Consider the following 20,891-nt stretch of genomic DNA (forward strand, 5'->3'; position numbering starts at 1 on the left):
AGTCTGAGGTCCTGTGAGCAGTGGATACGGATTTCTTCAAGGACCTCTCCATATTTTGCTTTGTCCCTGTCTATGAGAGGTATCCCCATAGCATGATGGTCCTGCTACCAGGCATCACTGTAGGAATGTTTTGGCCAGGTGATGAGTGGTGCCTTGTTTTCACCAGACTTTGCATTGAGGCCTAAAAGTTAGATTTTGGTTTCAGCAGACCAGAGTATTGTTTTCCTCATGCCCTCAAAGTCCTTCCTTCAGGCAGCGTGTCATATACTTTACATAAGTTTAGCTTCCATCTATCCACTCTGCCATAAGGAGTGATTTGTGGAGTGCTGCAGAGATGGTTGTCTTTCTGGCAGGTTCTCTCATCACTGCAGAGAAACTGTGAAACTCTGTTAGTGGCCATTGGTTTCTTGGTCACTAAGGACCACCACGACTATGCACAAAACAACTTGTAGCGTGCTTGGTGTAACATGGTGACTTTGCAAAATAAAACAAAACATGACTACATGTATTTTTCTGATCTTGGCTGCCCTTCAATACACTTTCTGACATACTACTGTGTATCGTTTAGCATGCAACACCCATTTCCGTGATCCTTCTGGCCAATTATGTGTGAAACAAATCTCTCTGACCTGGAAATCTCTCACAGATGATACAGTCTTCCACCTGGGTGAAGTGTCCCTAAGTTGTTTTTTTGGGTCAGTTTTGCTTCACCCGAGAATAACATCTTACAGTACATGGGTTTATATTCATGATACAGCACAGCATGTTGTGTCTTATTGCTACATGTAGGCATCTAAAACTCTGGAGGACTCCAATACAAAAAAATAGATATGACAAATAAAACGCCAAACCGAATATAGAGTCTGTGTGCGTCGTAGTCCCCCCAATTTCTTCCTATCATTTTGTCTTCATGGGATGGAGTCTTCTGATGCAGCGGTACATCACTAATGACTACAGTGTCTCTATCTGGAAATATTGTTTTATTTATCATTACCCAGTAATTGCAGTAAGTGTAAACGATGTAGTATATAATAACAGTTGAACAACTTAGTCTCTCAAACCAGAAGGCTGCTTGAAAATATGCCCACAAGTGAAGGAAATTAATTAATTAATGCATGAGCACACTATTCGCCCAAAGTTTTGGCCCCTCCGACCCAAACTCCAGATTTTTTGTGAGTGTTGTTCATCTGCCGAGAACACTCAATGATACACATTATTTCCTTCATTTCAAAATGTGAGAAAAAATCCGGCACACAAGGTCAATACGAGCCTATCAATTCAACTTTTGCTTTTCATCCTGTCAGGGGTAATTGCCGGTTAGATTTTTATATACAACAATGTATTATTATTGTATGTTCTTCTAGTAAATACATTGTTAATTGTTATTACAATCTAATTAGTGAAACAAATCTATAAATTATTATTTTATTCAAAAACATGCATACCACAATTTTTGGCAGCCCTACAAAATCTTTTGAATAAAGTTATTAATGTTCTGTTGAAGATTTCACTTTTTGAGAGTCTCTATTAACTCTTAAGTGATCATCCATGAACTCCTGTTTCACTGGGGTTTAAATATTAAATAGGACACAGGCTTCACTACCATAGGCATCCATTAACATGGAAGAGAACACACAAATTAGAGAAAAAGTTGTTGACCTTTACTAAACAGGCTATGGCTATAGAAATACAGCTACATACTCCGCTATTAGGTCAAAAATGTAGGAATGTAAAACAATTAGAACTGTGATGAACTTGCCTGGAAGAATACACAAGTGTTTGGACCCCACGCACATTGAGAAGGATAGTGTAAGTTAAGTTAAAAATATTTAAGGATCACAGTTCAAGAAGTGCTGAAGTTAGTCACATCTTGGGGTCACCCAGTCTCCAAATGTATTGATTTTGAGTCTAAATGTCCAAAAAGTTATATGAAAGGGTTTACAGAAGAAAGCCTCTGCTTTAACCAAACCACAAACGTAAGTACCTGGAGTTTGCTAAATATCACTGGAACTTTGATTTTAACCATTTTCTATTGTTTGATGACACAATCATCTAGCTTTTTGGCAGCAATCGCTAGAGGCATGGTCATGCAGAAAATAACATAATCCCCACTGTGAAGTGTGGTGGATCTGTGATGTTGTGAGGCACTTTTATTTTCAAAGGTCCTGTGAACCTTGTTAGGATTTATGACAACATGGACATCATCAAGTACCAGGAGATCCTAGTCTTCTGTCAGGAAGGTAAAACTGATCATCCAGCAAGACAAAGATCTGAAGCACACCTCCAAATCCACATGGCAATGGTTCACTTCACACAGAATTAAGCTTTTGCAATGGCCATCACAGTCCCTTGACCTAAATCCCAACACCTGTGGGGTGAGGTGACGAGGAGTCCACAAGCAAGGACCAAGGATCTGAAGAGTTTATGTATAGAGGAATGGTCTCAGACACCATCCCATGTGTTCTCTTACCTCATCATACATTATAGGTGTCGACTCAGCTTATCTACTGTAAGGAAGGTTGCACAAAGTGCTAGATGCAGGGGTGCCATTTATTGGGACATGCACATTTTGTAGGTAGTTATTTCTTGATGACAATTAGTTTTGTCATTGAAAGATTTTCACTTTGTGTACACAGGTGACATTCTTACCAAGCTTTTTTTGTATATTTTTAACTAGGGTGCCAATAACGGTAGAGGGCACTGTATATTGATGTCCTGGAGGGCACTGTATATTGATGTCCTGCGGACGAGGACATACGTCTAATAAGGAAGTAAATGTTGCATGAATGCCCTGCTGTCTATCCCTCTAACTCTCTGTCTTTGTCTTCAGCTGCCATCCTGCTCCGTGTCTATGGCTTCGCTGATCTGACTTAAGTAGGCTGGAATCCATAGGTATGTCTAATCTCTACTCACACACACACACACACAGTACTAAAACACATTACACAAACACATGCACACAGCTTTATTTAGAACTCCACTTAGACCCACAGCAAGATATCTCCTTATGCGTGTGATTTCACTCTGTGAACGTGGATAAACGCCCTCCCATCATTCTATTTCCCTCTCTCCCTCCGTCTTAATCATTCTCTATCTTTAGCCACCTTTTCTGTCGTTCTCTCCACCACCTGTTCTATCCCCCATTCACTGCCAGTCAGTCCGGCTAAGTACTGGGCTTGCTGTGTGCGAGAGACAAAGCCCTCCGCCGGTCTCATCCCGGTGTCGACCCCCTGGCGTGGGTTCACCCGCGACCAGGTGACTGTGGCGGGGCTTCGTTACACCGTATGTCCACGCTAGCCGGAGCTGCCATAGAGCCTGCCGAGTAAGAGACTCCACGCGGCTGATGCCCGGAGCCTTGTTCCTGCATCCCACCTAGCACTCTATTCCCTTTGTAGTACACTACCACCAGCTCTGGTCGATAGTAGCGAACTGAGCGGGTGTAGGAAAATCCGGGATGCAGCTTCCAGCTCTCTCCCAGGCTGCTCAGAGCTTCTCAGGACCTCCCCTGCCAGTTTCACATCACCTTTTGACAAGGGTTTAGCTCATCTCCCTCGCTCTCACTCAGAGATAAAGCCCCGGCACAGCTATGCTATAGGCTGGGCTCTGACTTAGCGGGCATCGTGGCACTTTTTGGTCGTCATGCCACAGGTCTGGCATGGAGCCGCCCTGACCGGCTTGAAGCAGCCTGAGTTAATCCCGGTCTGGGACCAAAGCACCGCTGAGAGGTGTGAACACTAGGGTGTGTTTGAAACGGGGAGAATGTTCCATGGTGACGATGTGAACCAGCTAGTAGATATAAACTCCCAGGAGGCTAAGAGGTTAAAACTTGCCGAAGGTTAGCTTTGACCGAAGAGAAGTGGTTGAACGAGACACATACAGTTGTCAGTCGCCCTGGCCCCGCGCTGCATTTCAATTGGTAGGTAATAACGACCTCCTCGCTGCTGCAAATCACATACTAAGTACCTAGTGATTTGAAAGTGCATTACGTATTTCCATCCAGATTCCCTCCGATAAGCCCTGTCTCAAGTGACTGCTCTCCCCGTTTTTCTCCTAATAGTGTTTGTCAACCGGCTCCCTATTGCTAAACTATAGTACATGGTTTGCCTCTGTAATAACCCCCTGTGTGTGTGTACCATTGCCTAGTTAATGAACTCTATTGGTACTTGTCTGTTTCAGAGACTCTTGAACGAGGCCTGTTCCCTCAGCACTGAGGCCATCGCTGCCAATGTCTCTCAAACAGAACCAAGTGTAGTGTAGCCCACCGAACAGCATGTATCTCAACAGCACCAGTAGTCAGCAGCCAGGTGCCTTGACAGCTATATGTGCCTTAACTGCCCTTTGATTGATAATATACAGTGCACCAGACAGAAGACGGGAGCTTTGCAGATGTTGCCACCTCCCGTTATCCTCCAAAATGCTTCGCGTGCGTCTCTTCCGTCTCCGCTACTTTACAGACTAGGAAACCGGGGACGTTTCCCAAATGACACGGTTCTGGTCAGAATTAGAGTGGTGTAGCAGCGGTGGGTTTCCAATTGGGATGCAGCCCTGCAGCTTGTCAAGGTACTGCCAGATGAAACGCTCCATCAAAGGCCCTCTCCACGGCTCAACCCATTCCCAGGACTTACGGCTTTGCCTGCTAGGCTGAGGGGGAGGACCCATGCTCGTTCTGAAGTTTCGGAAGTGTGGAACCCCAACCTGTAATGTGATGAAAGTGTATCTGGGCCAGTCCATCAGGATGGTGCTGCCGTTTGCAAGGTTTTCTCTCTTACCACTTCCTATTTGAATGTTCTGGTGTTTATTTCTCTGTTTTAACGTTATTTAGCCAGGTGTAAGTCGGTTGAGAACAGGTTTTCGTTTTCGGTGACGATCCTGCCAATGGGATGGAGTTGCGACCTGACAGGGAAACAGCTTGACACATACTGTACACAATATACTCTTAAATAAGTACACTTTGTCACATTATGTTGTCAATTCCACTGAGTTTCATGCATTTAAATCAATTTTGTATTATTATTGTTATAAAAGATTATAGATAAAATAAATCATACTTGGATGTCTCCACCTCCTTATAGTAATAGTGATTGTAAGTTAATTGTCCTCTACCTGAGTTTTGGTGATTTCAGGATAAATTCATCAGTTTCTGTAGGTTCCGCCCGGTCCATAGTGAGTTGCAAAGCAATTTGTTTTAGTCATTGTAGCTTTTCAAAGTAACCAGATATCTCCGAGAGTGGATATTTTCTAGTTAAAACGCAGGCTGTCATGGGAATTATTAATATTACATTTTCTTATCCTTGCATATGACATGAACCATATTGTCATCTTGGGATGGTTTAAGATGTAAGCCATAGCAAAGTAAAAGTATGATATCGCTAGGTTTTGTTCTTATGCATCATCTCTTTTTTATGTTCTGGGAATTTATTGGTCGATAAAAATATTATATTCAGGACACTCATCCAAGTCCCAATTTTGGCAGAGACACATTTCAAACCCTCACTGGGGTTTTCTATCACTTTGACTTTAGCTGTAGCCCTTCCAGTCATAACCCTGACACATCAGACTTCTTTGGGAATGTCATTACTTTTAGATCGGCAACATCATTTTGTCATTCTAATACACTGGAAAAGAGTGAACTTATTCTACTTTCTCCAATATTCACTTTTTATACTTTTGATTGCATTTTAACATTTTCTCCAGTACTGGAGAAAATGTACAAGTTTGTATAAGAGTTGTGTTCCGTATCTGATGAAATCCTGTTTCCAGAATAACACACATACAGTTTGTTGTCCTCTGATATAATCAATAGGGCATGCTGACAATAGCTTTCTAGTATAAATAAGACTGGTGAAGTCACGGTGGGACAAGACGAGGCCATCGTGTGTCTGAGTGTAAATATATGTGTGACTCCAAAGTCTCCATCTAATTTCAACGAAGATGCAACAGACCTCTGCCTTTAAGCTTGTTTACAAGCTATTCCAGACCATGCAGAACAAAACACAACACAAAGTTATTATCCAAATTATAAGGAGACTCGATTTATTTCTAATTGAAAATGATTGCTTTGGAACTAATCGAAAATCCTAGGCGTGAAAGTGATATTACAGCCGTCGTAAACACTGCTGCTTCTCGAATGCTTCAAATTAAAATAAAATAGCATCCCGTCACATCAGTTCAAGTGAATAACCATCCTGAACAAGGCTGGCGGTGTGTCCCAAAAGGCAGCCTTTTCTACCTCTTTTCCGAAGCCCAGTGGGACCCGACCAAACGTAACACACCTCACAGGAAACATGTCACAGCCTTTGAGGTTGGGTTGCCTCGGGGCAGGTCGTGCACATGGGGATACAGCTCCTGTCGGAACCCCGAACTAAAAGCGTCAATCCCGTGAACTCCAGATAGCGTCGTCTCCAGCGCCGCAGCGGCGAGTTCCCGACTCCCCAGAGCCGAGCTCCAGTGACAGGGGATAATAGAAGTCGGCAGCGCCGGTAAACCACCCGCCCTGTGGCAGCACTCACGCCATAAACCTCTCAGTGGCAGTAGCCATTACGCTCAGGTTCCTGGCAGCCATTACTTCACACCCAGTTAAAGATCAATCACAGAGTTGAGATGCAGTTAGACGACAAGAAGAGGAAGCCGTGACGAAAGGCTCGGAGGGAGAGACCTGGGAGAGAGGAGCAGGAGACACGAAGGAGGAGCAGGAAGGAGTAACATTTAATATGGTGTCCTGATGTTTACGGTACAGCGTGTTAAGGCACTAGTGTACACGTCACTTCTGGAACTAAGCTTTTAAAGAAAACCGTAGGTCCAGATTAGGCCTTGCCCTGGACTTTAATTGGAGATTCACCCTTTGACATTCATGGTTATCATGTTAGAACAAAAGGCATTGTGTATTTCCAGGAAACCCCACGTGATTTAGTTGTGACCCCGTCCTCGTCTGCCTGTCTCTCACCACGTCCCCAGTCATGCTCGTGATCTAGGGTTAATCTGGGGCCCGCACTGGATGGTGAAGGAAAGTGCACACACGGGGACACGCTTCCTCCTCCTGCTGAAAACGGCCATATTAAAGATATGTCAGTGCTAAAGAGCTAACCAAAAGCCGAGATTGCCTCTGTGGTGTCTTGACTGAGAGATTTGCCAAGAGCCTCCCAGCAGCTTCATCTGTTTAATTTATCTCTCATTTCCGGATGTCTCTGTGAATGGTATTGTCTGCTTTCCAAACGAAACCCTATTCCTATTTGATACATGTTTTGTTCCATCCCATGGGACTGGTTGACAGTAGTGCAGTAGTGCACTAAATATGGAAGTGGGTGTCACATGTATGTCTTCTGTAGCTGGAAGCGTCAGCGTCTGCGGCTGTGCTGTGTTTCAGTTGTTGTGTGCAGAGATTCCGCGGCCACGGAGATGGAACATCAGTTTGGAGTTCTGAGTTGTTGCTAGAGACCTGTTGTCAAGCGGCCCCATTAAGCAAAATCACTTCAGTTACATCGATTCATATATCAGGCTTGTTAAGTGCCACTTTTTCCAGTGAATCAAGTAAAACATGAGGAAACTGAGGGAAAAAAAGGGCAATGTTTACTCTGAAGGTGAATCCCACTGGATCTATATCAATTCAGATGGACAACAACACACTATAATAATCTAAATACTAATCATTCTAAACATGTCATACCATTCTCCTATCATCGGTACCACAGGTGCCTTCACAGATGTCCAGAGAATCACTGGTAGACCAGACAACCACTGATAGGAGGCTGACGGCTGTGGTATCTGTCTGAAGCTCTTGTTCTCCCAAATAGAAAGAGGCCACTAGACAGTCGTCACCTCGTATGAGTGTAAGCCAGCCACATTTATCCTTAACTCTACACATTCATTAGACGTCTAAAACAGTCCTAATGATCGATGCCAATACATAAATATCTCAGATTTTCTCTAAATATACATTTTGTGTGTGTCGGGTTACATCATAGGATGTTTCTGTCCCAAGAAGTGGACTCTAACTTAAGAGGCTATAATTTGATATGTTGACAGTCATTCTGTGTGCCCGTTACAACTCTGCCAGAGCAGCCAATGACAACACCCTATCCTGTAGCACAGGGGTTCTCAAACCTTTTCACGCTCGATCCCCAAAAACGAATGTTTGAAAAGTTGTGAACCGCGTACACGCATGCGTACATAACATAAGGACTCACACAATGTGACATAAATGTAGACACGCTCAGTAGCCTAGGATGACTAATGATCTTACGGTGACTAATAAAAGAACCCTTACAGACTGTTTTGTATTAATGAACCATTTTCTCACATATGTTTGTTATTAGTAAGTTCAATCTGAACAACTCGTTTTACTGAGATGGTTGGGCAAGCTTTCTTTTTGATATGTGTCCGTGTGAAAAATGTTGTCTCACATAAGTAGGTTGATTCAAGCGGAATCAGTACATCCATCGCTGCTTTGGATAGTCCTGGGGATTCCTCTGCAACTGAAAACCAGAATTCAGCAAGTGTGGTTGCGGCGAACATTGCCTTTAAGCTCTGACCACTGGACAGCTCCATCAGCACATCTTCCAGGTCGGATGACGGGTGATCCCCAGTTGCCGTGAACGGTTGTGGTTTTGTGCCGTTTAGTGATGAGTTGAATACATGAGGTTTGTGAAATACACACGGCAAATATGCAAGATTTACCAACCATTTGGGGGTTTGTCTGGTGGTCTGCGAGTTTGGTTTGCAAATGTCTTTTCAGTTTCACTGTCTTTAAACTTTTGTGGTCAAGAACCTCTGAGCAGTGAACACATTGGAGTGGATGCATGTCGTTTAATGGTAAAGCAAGTGAATCCAAACTATGAATTCCTCTTGATAGTTTGAATGGCTTGTCGGGTTGGAAGGCCTTGCCTTTGTGTTTCTCATTTCCCGTAGGCTTATTTTCATTGGAAGTTGATTGCTTCTTTGAAGGCATGCTTTCATCAGCTGTTTGAGAGAGACTATTGTCATGTAATGTCTTTGTGGGTTTTAGTGTGGCCCTGTGGATGCTGCCTTAACCCGCGCGAACAGTATCAACCAACCAGTTTCAACCAACCAGTTTTCATTTTGTGATGTAAATTAAAATATATTAAAATGTTACATATTTAGTCTATTCTAGTTATATTCCACCTTATCTATTCAGGTTCATTAAAAATAACACTTTGTAATTGTAATTTATTTATTCTTGAAATCGTCTTGCGACCCCCCAGAAGCATCCTGTGACCCTCGGGGGGTCGCGATCCCCACATTTTTGCGAACCACTGCTGTAACAGACAGAGTTAATGAGTCAATGCTGAAGGCCCTTCTACAAAGTTCTGAATAAAGGGTCTGAATACATATGTACAGTGGATATAAAAAGTCTACCCACCCCTGTGAAAATTCCAGCTTCTTGTGATGTAAAAGAATGAGACAAAGATAAATCATGTAAGAACTTTTTCCACTTTTAATGTGACCTGCAATGTGAACAATTAAATTGAAAAACAAACTGAAATCTTTGAGGGGGAAACATGAAAAATAAAAACCTTACAATATCCTGGTTGCATAAGTGTGCACACCTTCTTATAACAGGGGATGTGGCTGTGTTCAGAATTAACCAATCACATTCAAACTCATGTTAAATAGAAGTCATTACACACCTGCCATCATTTAAAGTGACTCTGATTAATCACAAATAAAGTTCAGCTGTTCTGGATTTTCCTGACATTTTCTTAGTTATATCTCAGAGCAAAAGCTATGGTCCGCAGAGAGCTTCCAAAGCATCAGAGGGATCTCATTGTTGAAAGATATCAGTCAGGAGAAGGGTACAAAATAATTTCCAAAGCATTAGATGTACCATGGAACACAGTGGAGACAGTCATCATCAAGTGGAGAATATATGGCACAACAGAGACATTACCAAGAACTGGACGTCTCTCCAAAATTGATGAAAAGACTAGAAGAAAACTGGTCAGGGAGGCTTCCAAGAGGCCTACAGCAACATTAAAGGAACTGCAGGATTTCTGGCAAGTACTGGCTGTGTGCTACATGTGACAATAATCTCCCATATTCTTCATATGAATGGGCTATGGGGTAGGGTGGCAAGACGGAAACCTTTTCTTACAAAGATAAACATCCAAGCCAGGCTGAAGTTTGCAAAAACAAACATCAAGTCCCCCAAAAGCACGTGGGGAAATGTGTTATGGTCTGATGGTTGAACTTTTTGGCCATAATTCCAAAGGATATTTTGGGGCGCAAATACAACACCGCACATCACCCAAAAACACCATACCCGCAGTGAAGCATGGTGGTGGCAGCATCATGCCTCAGGGCTGTTTTAGTCAGGGTGGAGGGAATTATGAACAGTTCCAAATACCAGGCTATTTTGGCACAAAACCTTCAGGCGTCCGTTAGAAAGTTGAAGATGAAGAGGACGTTCACCTTTCAGCACGACAACGACCCAAAGTTCACATCCAAATCCATAAAAGCAAGGCTTTACCAGAAGAATGGTTGGAAGGTTTCAGTTTACACAGATTAAATAAATTACTAACCAGGACACAGTTACCGTGCATTGGCCTCCACCTGTGAACAATTAAAGTTTCTGTCCCATTTTCTGGGTTAATACCCCACTGTTCATTCAGGTTCATTAGTTAGGCCGTGAATCCGAAGGAAAATGAAGACCAAAATCATGCGACAGACGCTTGAGATGAAGTAATACAAATGCATAGATCAGGACAATGTGTTTGGACGTCAGAGTGAGCATGGATGGAGAGTAATTTAGTCTGACAACCAGGATGTGGAAGCCGTGTCGCACCACCCAGGCACTGCCAATCATGTCACCAGCTTGGCGGATTTTCCAACCAAAGTCTTATTTGCCATTTGTGTTTTAGCAATATGAGAGAATTGGCCCAGGGTTTGAATACTTTTGCAAGGACCAGAACATTGTGGGGTTCATAAAATGCGGATAGCATTGAAAAACACCATTGATCGCATATATTTTAGAAATGTCCAGAGTTTCAGGTTTTGGAATTTCAACCCTGTGTGATGGTTCTGCGTTACGTATGTTTTTAATGCTTAAAAGACAACCACCCAGGTGTGTTTTTGTGCTGGCCCACTAGCTGGCGACTGCCTGTGTGTCGCTGTGTGTTTTGGGTCTGTGAGATGACTAATCACCATTGCTGTACTGTGCCGCTCCTCCATGAATCATATGCCATTGAAATGGCTCTGTCTCTCTACCTCCCATCACGTATAGAAGGGCCACTAAACTAATGACTCAGTGTCGGTACATCTGCTTTCAAAATGGGTGACAGCTTCCACTTGTGCTATGCATGAGGCAACGGGATAGTGGGCGCTTGCCATTTGAAACATGCTATGAATCAGTCTTACATGCAGCACCAATCAGGCTTTCCGAATAAACAGCATGAGGACCTCCCAAAGACGTGTAGTTATGGTTCCTTCCCAAATGGCACCCTATTCCCTATATAGTGCTACTTTTGACCCGAATTAGGGTGATAAATAGTACTCTGTGTAGGGGATAGGGTGCCATTTGGGACACTATGTATTTCCTGTCTGGATGTAAATGAAATTAGAAGTGCTTACGCAGAGGCTGTTATTGATCCAGTCTTACAGAGATAAGTTAAACTAATTTAAAAGGCTTTAATCCTAAATGGCAGTCGGCCTGTTAGTCCTTCAAGGAGACACTTCTATGCTGTTAAACACAGGACAAAGAACCATTTTAACTGTTGAAATGTCAAATTAAATACCTCTAGATGCACTCATCCCATGGTCACAAAGAGTATAATATAATGTACAAAATGTAAAATGTTCAACAATGTACCGTACCAGTCAAAAGTCTGGACACACCAAACTTTGACTGGTACTGTATTTGTATTCCATTGATATTTAGAATATTTTTTGTGTATTATATTTAGAATACAAAACATGGAGACATCACAGTAAAAACAGTTCATTGATTTCTCTGAAGATCTGTACTAACGCCAAACAGTATTATTTGTCACATCTAGAAGGATCTAGAAGGACGGCATCTTACCGGCGATCAGGGTAAGTTAAGACCTGTTGAGACGTTTCGCTTCCACAGAGATTACTCTCCCGAATGTGGATGCCTCCCAAATGACCCTCTGTTCTCTATGTGGTGAATGTCTTTTTGCCTTTAGACTTAGGCTCCCGGTCTCCTTTACCCTCCTCGGCAGTAGCTAGCCCTACAGCTAGCCTCTTTAAACAGTCACTGATTCCCAGAGTTGATGGGTAAGCGTGCAAAGCCTCCAGTCTCTGTGGTGATGTCATGTGGGTAGCTTGTGGGACCCCATCAGATAAAGGGTGTGTTGGTCTCTCCGCCCTATGGGCGTTTTAACCTGTAACACCAAATCCTGAAACCGGGCCCCATTTCTTTTATATATTTCTTTTATGCTTTACTTTTGAATGGAGGCCAATAGGGCTCCAGTAAAAAGCAGGGCACTATGCAGTGGGCAGGTTTCTATTTGGGAAGTAGCCGGTCCATGTTAAAACAATGGTCCGCCTCTGGTTCTCCTCCAGCTAAATGCTGTCCTTACCGATTCTGCTCTGAGCAGGACGTGTTGCTCTGTTAATGTGGCCACAATGCTATTTTTTCTGACAGCAGGCAACAAGCCGTGCTCACACACGTTGTACACAGGGATGCACACACTAATATGCATCCAGCCAGCTGCACTTGAATAGTAAAGACACACATACACACACACACAAACAAGCGCACACCAGAACTGCACAGTTCACTAGAGGAGCATTCAGAGAACATGACAAGGATAAAGTGTTTTTTCTTCTTCTCCAAACTCATTTGGATTTGACTCCAGCCCTCTTAGTATATTAGTGCGGGCCTGTCATGGTGATTGCGGATGCATTAGGATATTGCTCTGAAATTACTAGGCACTGCATTCTAAAGACTGCTTAGTATTTGGGATGGTGCTTAATGTAGAATTTTCAGTCTTACGTTCTAAATATATTTTGGTGTATCTAGTTCTTTGCCCATACTCTGTCGGTACGTGGTTACCTTCAAAGTGTTATTTCTATTTGTTTTTCTCATAAAATACGTTTAATAGGGGTGAGTGGGGAAAGTTTAATAAAAGGCTTGTTCTCATATATTAAATAATAATGTGACCACATTTTTAAGAGGAGGTCATTTCAGTCTTTCAAAGCAAAATTCACATGAAGAAAGTGTTAAGGATGTTAGGTCAGATTAATTGTGTTATAGGTCTCATGATCTGAACCAAAGCAATACTTGGAGATTGTTCTATGCATCACTAGGAGCCTTTAGAAGCTTTTGTGTCCTAAAACAAGCGGGCAAATCCATCCATGTCACTGTGTACTAATACACAAGTATAAACCCCCCTTGGACATTTTGACATTTGATTTTATATAACGTTAAATCTGAATTGATTTAATTTGGGGGTTTTGCCAGTGTTCTACATCAGTGGCATCTTCCTGAGAGCACCATCCCTACCTGAAGCATGGTGGTGGCAGTATCATGCTATGGGGATGCATCTCTGGATCAGGGCCTGAAATGCTTTTGAAGAAAGAGGGTGAAATAGATGCAACAAAGTACACAGACATTTTGGAATAAAACCTGCTGAAATAAGAGACCTAGTAGTATGAGAAGATTCATCGTCCAGCAGGACAATGACCCCAAACATCCAGCCAGAGCCACACTGGAATGACTTTAAAAATGGAAATGTCAAGGTCCTGGAGTGGCCAAGTCAAAGCCCGGACGTCAGTCAATTGAGAATATGTAGAAAGTTGAAAATTGCTGCTGTTTCCAGATGTGAGAATCTGGTAGGAACCACATATTGACTAAAGGGGGCGAATACTTATGCAATCAATGTTTACTTTTTTGTATTTGTAATATTTTGAGAGCAATTTGTAGGATATTAAATCTTAACAGAAATTGTGTAGACCGCACAAGTTGACCTTTTATTGACACATTATTGCAGTATGTTGAACCAGTAGACCGCTTTTTTGGATAACCTGTTTTTTCAGAAATAATGTTTGCATGATTTCTGATAATTGTTTCCCGGGATATACAATATTTATGTTGATATGTTGTATATGTCGATATGTTTGCTAGAAAGAGTACTGGGGTGATGCTGAATCTAACTAAATGCTCAACTTTCCACTCTTTTCCAACTGAAATCCGGTTTAATCAGAATAATTACATATGATGTTCTAAGGTGCCTATTTTTTAGAAACAGCCATTTTCTTAATTAGATTTTTTGTGAACCTCACTTCCAGGAATTCATTCTCTAAAAGCAGTTGCCGTGAAATAGAATAACTAGATATGATAGGTGTCACTTGATCTGATTATTCCCCTGTAATGGCGCAGGCTCGTTACACTCCATTTCATTACATGCATAATGATCACATAGTGTGTGTGTCTCACAAATGGGACCCTATTTCCCAAATAGTGCAGATGTGCCCCAGTCAAAAGTAGTGTCCTATATAGGAAATGGGCTGCCATTTGGGATTGAAACATGTAATTACTGTAATCGCACCATTTTATCTGAAAAGGGAACTGACTGGAAATTCAATTAGAATACATTGTCTTGTAAATGTTCCGTCATTCATTTCTCTTCCTTTTACTTTAACCACACCTTCCAAGTTGGATAAAAAAATATACATTTATTTGATTTTGATAGTGCACAACATGACTCTGTTGTTGTGACTTGGGTTTCTCAAAGCAGTCAAAAGCATTTCAGAACCTTTTTCTGTTGAAAACCTCAAGAATGCTCTGTAGCGTATGAATAGGAAACGTAATGTCATTACTGGGATCTTTGCTACTCTACGATCAATGATCACTCTGAATCCAGACCGCCACTAAGTCCCAAATGGAAACCCTGCTTCTTATGACGTGCCCTACTTATGACCTGAACCCTATGGACCCTGGTAAAAAGTAGTGTACAAAGGGAAGATGATGCCATTTGGGAAGCATCCATTCTCCATTCTCTATTGCAATACCTTACAAGACTCTGCAGCCTGAATAGCTCAAGATACAATCACACTTCATTGATTTTATGTAGAATTTAGCTCTTGCAGTTGACAATATTATTAATCTCAACACTTTTTACATAGCCAACCTTTCCAATAACACTAATATTGGATTCCTTTATGGAGAATACAGTCTGTACCAGCAATTCAAGAGATAATTTTTATTATGTACACACAGCATGCATTGGCTTGGTCCAACTGTCAAACTGAAGACAAACCCAAAATAACGGTTTAAATCTAAACCAGACCCTGTTGATGAATATGGATCACTACAGACTGCGAGTCACACGGCCACGGCCTACTACGTAACACAGGTGGACAGGCATCGAGGCGTTCAGTTATGGTTGGATTGTATTTAAGACCGACAAAACACATCCCTTCAGCGGTGGCCGTGCTGCGGAGGTCGAAAGAGGTTGCAGAGAATAGTTGAGCTAACCGCGAAGTACAGCGGTGGTGTGCGGAACAACATCTCGGAAACACGCAACCTGCCGGTCCCTGGTCAATCGCGGTGCATGCCATGATCTACTCCTATTGGTTAAAAGATATAGGGGCAAGAAGTCACAAACACTGTACAATTGTGGAGTGGATTAACAATGCCTGGTCCTGCCAATCCTGATTGCTGTTGCGTCATGCAAATTGCTAAATTAACAGCACAATACCGTGGGCCATCCTGCCCATTGTCAACAGTTAAGCAGCAAGTGGTGTAATGATGTTTGGTCTATTCTGAAGGTAAAGTGGGGTTTGACCTGGTACTAGATGGGTGTACTGAAAAAGCGCTCCTGGGTTTCATTTTCATATCACTCATTGTCAGCTTTTGAAGCCGTCTGCATTTGAGGGTGGCTGCAGTTCTCCTGGCCCTTCCCTCAGCTTTTATACCAACAGACAGGCAGGATGTTCCCTTTGTTATTGTTCCAACTAAAGATTCCAGCTTTAAGCCTTTCATTTGATTTCCAATATACCTTCAGTCCAGTTTTTTCATTCATTCTCCCTGTTGGGTTCAAAAGTGCAAGAAGACAAAGAAGTAATTTTACCTTCGCTTATTCTGCTGATTCATTTCTGGTGGCATGATGGTGCTGCTGTAATTATCGCTACCCTCACTTTCGGAGAGAAAAGAGAAACTGTTCCTGGACTTGGCTGTCTCCCTGTTCTAGCCTCATGGATTGTTTCAGCTGCTCTATATTCCAGGCAAGGAAGGAGAGATACCAAAATCTGTAAGAACGGCACTCAAATCTATGCAAACCAAGCAGCACAACCCTTTGGGCCTCATAAGTGTGCCATATTGTCAGGAATTGCACTTGTGACATCCATTTCAATCTATAACTAAAAGTCTGTAATGTAATATTTGTGTATTTCTGTGACCTTGAATGCCTTCAGAAGCAAAAGTGTTTTTGGTCGATAGATGTCCAGCCAGTCTCCACTGCTGGGCTCTGCTGCAGAACAGTAGGTCGTCACTGTGGATCCGGGCCAATGGGGAAGGCGGACTGTAGCAGACTGCTCTGTGATATGATATCAGATGATAGGGCATCCCCCAAGACAGGAAGCAGGGGGCCTGTGTGTCTGTGTTGTACGGTATGTGCTGTGTAGGCATTTGTGTGTGTGTGTGTGTGTGTGTGTGTGTGCGTTAAAGCATTTCCTAAGAAAGTGCAGGGAGCTAAGAGGGGGTAGACAGGGGTGCAGCCCGGGACTCCCTGACATTTGGATCGTGCCAAAGCCAGCTGCAAAATGCAATCAGTCAAGGAGCGCGGCGGCGTGTCTGTCTGCATTCATCCCAAATGACGACCTGAGTTGAAACGGCTCCGTTTAGAAGTAGTGCGCAATGGAGTGCGTGGGGGTGTCGTTTGGGACGCAGATTTCGGTCTGTTAGTTGCTGATGGAGCCTACTGGAGTTAGAGGATATTTACTGTGACGACATTTCACTGAGGGCTTCATTTCTGTGTAGAAGATGGATGTCTTTGGAAGGGCTGTCTTTGATTGGGTTTTGTGAGTGTGTTCCTGTACCCTTCCATCCAGTACCGGTCCACCTTGGTGCCGTCTGGTTGTTTTAGACATCTCAGATGTGTTTGCGTGACCGAACTTTTGTCATTTTGGCACAGCCATGCAAATGTAGTCCGACGAGAGGGAGTTGACAACATTGCCCTGTGAAGCAGAATCATCTCTAGAGCCAAATCTGGCCACTGTCATTGGGCAGGCAGCAGTGTGATTCTTAAATGTGGGTATTCTGGACATCGTTAGGTACCGGCAACATAACTAGGGCTTTGTACTTTTTTTTCAGTGTAACACATGCAAATGCCTAATCCTGTATCATTTCAGAGTTTTCCCAGGCCCTTCCTTTTCCTATCTGGCACAGAGGGTGCATGGGTACTAATTGCCGGTGTTTATGTACATACAACTTTTGTTTTCATAGTGTCTTTGGCAGTTTGCACAGTGCAAGAAAGCTTTTGGATTTACATTCAGGGGACTGCTTTTTCTACAGTCATTTGTAAATGTGTTTTATGGAATACACTGTAACTGAACACTTGAACTGTGTTTTAACTCAGCCTATTAGCTATGGTTGACTAAGCCAATAACCGCTGTATCATTTCCTGATTATTTTAAGAGAAAACTGTAATCATTCACCATCCTTATGTGTAATCATTCCATTACCTATTTAAATGCTAGTTCACAGAGCGGTGCACATACCAATTATTAGCCTGACCACAAATGTAAGCAGCTTTCTAAAACCCTGTGTTCTCCATTGACTCCAGAGTGGAGGCTGCGATACCAATAGGTGGTTTTAGTCTTGTGAAAACAAAGAGACTCATTTCATCCCCGTATTTTGAGCACTAGTCAAAGTGGCCCTAGAAAGATGATAGTCGAAGTGACTTCTTAATCCTGAGAAGGGATTCTCTTTGCGCATCTGCACTTTCCTTGGGGAGTTGTGCACGGCTGTTCTGCAGATGGAGTTTAGCCATGCCTGTCGGAATGAAACAAATGCGATTGAACTTTTTTCACTGAACAAATAAACAGGACGGCTTCCTCGCAACTGCACCGCGTGTTATTCAGTACTGCAGTTATTTTCAATGTTCTTCAGACTTACATTAAAGGGATAACCAGAAGCCAGTGTAGAGGAACCACTGGTCAGCCCCAAGCGTTTGGAGAAGTCCCCAGGGAGGACCCAAGGAAGCAGAGCCACTGCTTTTGGCGGTAGTTAACGGGTTACTAATACAATTCTAAATCCTGAGAATCACTCCCATACAAACTGCCAAGCAGACGGACGACGGGAAGGCAAGCTGCCTCCCAGTAGAGGAATACCATCAAGTTCATTACATCAGGGTTTCTGAACAACTCGTGGCAGACTTGGGCAATGTTGAACTGTGGACAGTGGAAGGGAGGGTGACATGTGGGGCCTGGAGGTCAAGGGGTTGTTGAAGGGAACGGTAGCTGGACACGTGCCAGAGAAATGGGTCGGAGCTGGACCGTAATTGCGATAATGCAGCTAATGCTGTTTGTGATGTCTCCATGTTCATGTCTCCATGTTCATGTCTCCATGTTCATGTCTTGCTGGCATTTGGAGTTTATTTGTTCAGGCTCCATTCTTGATGTTGAGCTGCATTAACTTAAAATCACATCTTTAAAGATAATTATACCGCTTATTATTGCCAGTGATGTTAAAACCATTGCCAGTTATATAAAACCATTGATATAACAATTGTAGCCAGGTACCAAACAATATTTCCCTAGTGCCCTAATCAACAGCCTTATAGCCTAGATTAGTTAGTTGCGAGATTGGACGTCTTGTTGTACAGTTCATTCATTTGTTTTCATTACAGTAATTGGTCGGAACTTGGTCTCCAGTTCGGTCTTCCACTTAGTACCCAAATAAGGACTTTCCCACTTTGAATATGGTGCCAAACCAGAAGTTACAAAATTCTGGTTCCGTACCAGATGTCCCTATTAGCTACCTTATATCTGTATACTTATGTGTGTGGCAAATGGCACCTTTTTCCCTAAATAGTGCACTACTTTGTACCAGAACCGTATGAGCTGTGGTCAAAAGTACTGCCCCACATGGAAAATAGGGTTCTATTTAGGAAGCAGTGTGGTTTCTCATGGGCATTTGTTTCAAGTCAAGAGAAATCCTATAACCTTATTTACTTAGCCTTTGTCCGTCCGAAGCCTTTAATGTGAGGCTCTATTGAATCCAAAGGATCGCTAATTCATTGAGCCATGAATTCTCGATCAGTTTGATGTGGCACTGGGACTGGATGAGAGATGAATCTCTTTTAGTCAAAACAAAGTAAGTGGATTGCATCACCGCTAGATGAAAACGGGTGGCTGAAATATCTGCTCTTTAGGAGATCCCACAGACCTGTACTACAGAAAAAGGAAACAGTAAATTTCCCTCATTCTTAAGTCCTGTTCTCGTCTTTAACAACACAACATCTCATAAAGAGTGGTCATTTCTCATCACGTCTCCTTTATGTACCACAGAATGTGTGGTATTACTCACTGTGAATGTGTGTGTGTGTGTGTGTGTGTGTGTGGGTGTGTGTGTGTGTGTGTGTGTGTGTGTGTGTGTGTGTGTGTGTGTGTGTGTGTAAAATGTAGTAGCTGCATGTGTTGACAGAGGCTGTTGAGCTAGCTGGTTGCACCTGCATGCATATTAATAACTGACTCACACTGAATTACCCGTAAATTTAAAAATGGGTCATTGGACAGTTTCCTCCACTACCATTGTCTCGTTCATGACACCACCACTTTATAACAATAATCATTATTTTGTTCAAAACACAACCACATTATCATATTATTCATTATCTTGTTCATAACACCACCACTTTGTAACATTAATCATTATCTTGTTCATAACACCGCCTTATAACAATTGTTATCTTGTCCATAATAGTACCACTTCATAACATTAATCATTATCTTGTTCATAACACCTCCACTTTATAAAATGAATCACTGTCTTGGGGCCAGCCTGTGCATAGACTGCGAAACATGATTGGTTGGAGTGATTTTTTTCCCACTAAGGCTTTATTTTGATTGTTGAAAATTGTAAATATGTTTTTATTACATAACCTGGATAGAAGTTCTGATTAGATTTGAATTAAGAACGGAACCCAGTACACTGCTCTAATGAGTAGGTCAATCACTTTGTTTATTCATGAACTTAGCCAACATATTGGCCTGTTTTCTTCAGTCCAACATTCTAAAGATAACTCCTAATGAACCCCACACGGCTTCAATAAGCACAGTAAACGTGGTTCTCCTATTTTTAATGAAGGTCATTAATATGTGATAATCATATCCCTTTTGATTTCCACTCAACTTTATTTAGTAGATATGTGTGGACGACAAAGAAACAAAAAAAACCTTGTAAACCTATGGTTCATGGTTTTCTGGAATGTTTTCTAATATAACTACTTTTTTCATTGCCAATGAAGGTAACTTTTAATACTTTCGAAATTCCCCAAACAAGGCTTCTGAATATCGGTTTGAACGTCGTAAATGGAGTTAGAAAGATGGAGAGTGCATTCCATTCGGTGCCTACGTATTCAGGTAGAAACTTCTTAGAATAGAAGGCAAATGTTAAGAAGTTGAATGAAGTAATATGAATGACTCAAAAGCATGCTGTGGTCCATCCTCAAGAATAATAGATTTATTGCCGTTATTTGTATCAATCTTACTTATAAAGTGATTAGCCTGCCCTAGGCCTATCATCACCATGAAAGGAGCAGGCCATTTCATTGTCATTACCGAAACCATCAATTCCATGAACTTGACATTTACTGTGATGGGGCGGCGGTTACCGGCTAGTTACAGTTGATCTTTACACTGCTGCCTGCCTGTCCGCCCGCCTGCGCTGCTTTACGCTCATATATCTGTCT

The 20,891-nt window shown here is 42.4% G+C and overlaps 1 protein-coding gene across 1 annotated transcript in view; it reads left to right on the forward strand.

Moving 5' to 3' along the window:
- Positions 1-20,891, forward strand: part of mid2 (midline 2) — a 133,970-nt gene that overhangs the window by 28,344 nt on the left and 84,735 nt on the right. Inside the window, exon 2 of the mRNA XM_010897605.3 lies at positions 2,831-2,892. The gene's annotated coding sequence lies outside the window, so the exon portion shown is untranslated. The remainder of the gene's footprint in view (positions 1-2,830; positions 2,893-20,891) is intronic.

This window comes from Esox lucius, chromosome 4, assembly GCF_011004845.1.
Source record: "Esox lucius isolate fEsoLuc1 chromosome 4, fEsoLuc1.pri, whole genome shotgun sequence".
Taxonomy (NCBI): Eukaryota; Metazoa; Chordata; class Actinopteri; order Esociformes; family Esocidae; genus Esox; species Esox lucius.